Source organism: Priapulus caudatus, unplaced genomic scaffold, assembly GCF_000485595.1.
Source record: "Priapulus caudatus unplaced genomic scaffold, Priapulus_caudatus-5.0.1 Scaffold131, whole genome shotgun sequence".
Taxonomy (NCBI): Eukaryota; Metazoa; Priapulida; class Priapulimorpha; order Priapulimorphida; family Priapulidae; genus Priapulus; species Priapulus caudatus.
This window is the reverse complement of record NW_014577192.1, coordinates 284,923-286,053: the sequence shown is the minus strand read 5'-3', so window position 1 is coordinate 286,053 and position 1,131 is coordinate 284,923.

Genomic DNA, 1,131 nt, shown 5'->3' with positions numbered 1-1,131 from the left:
GTTTGTCTGTGTGTCTGTGTGTCTGTGCGTGAGTGTATACGTGCGTTCGTGCTTGCGCGCGCGCGTGTTTGAGGCCGTTTTCTAATACTTCATTCTCACGCATAGAAAGACATACGGAAACACAGATGCACGTTTCCTAACACGTATGCTGTCGAGTAAAGTCTAATCCGTACATGAAGCAGCGTTTATAATTATCGCCCACAGATCTAGAAAAGGTGTTCATTTGTGATGCTCCTGCTTAACAATAATTTGTGACTGCCGACACCTAGACACGCAGAAAGACACAACGAGTCCAGAATGTTGGTGATTCTCTCGTTTTATTGTGAATAACACCTCACACAATATTGATTGCTAGATCAATAGCACGAATACAACATTATGACATCTTCAAAATATATATTATTTTGAACAATCTGCCGTATGTGGCGCCCTCTAAAATGTCATGCTCATCACTATGTATATACAAATTCTTCTCACATTATATACAAAACAAAACGTGTTCTCTAACAGCTATATGTAAAATACTCTCACGCGTTAGCGCTATGTCTCGGCTGAACCGTTTTACCAAAATAAATCGTGTTGTAAAATGCAAAACGGTAAATATGGAGCTGGTGCGTTCTGACGTTTTGACACATTATAGAGGCGGTGCGTTCTAACGTTTTGACACTTTGATAACAGTGAGCGACGAATGCACAACCACACAGAAAGTATATCCGGCGAAAGAATATTACGAAAATCGATCACACACACACACACGCACACGCACGCACGTACGCATGCACGCACCCACGTACGCACGCACGCACGCACGCACGCACGCACGCACGCACGTACGCACGCACGCACGCACGCGCGCACACACACACACACACACAGTAAACCACCGAATCACATGTGCAAGTACCATGAACTTACTGTACACAGCAGTGCTAGTACTATCTCAGTGAGAATACGTTCATTTGTGACTGATCTGAGACGCCTTATAACGCGTGTGAACTCATAGAATAGACACTTCTTACACAGAAGAATAAATAAATACAGGAAACATTGCGATAAATTGAATGCGCACACAGGCACACGCGCACACACACACACACACACACACACACACACACACACACACACACACAC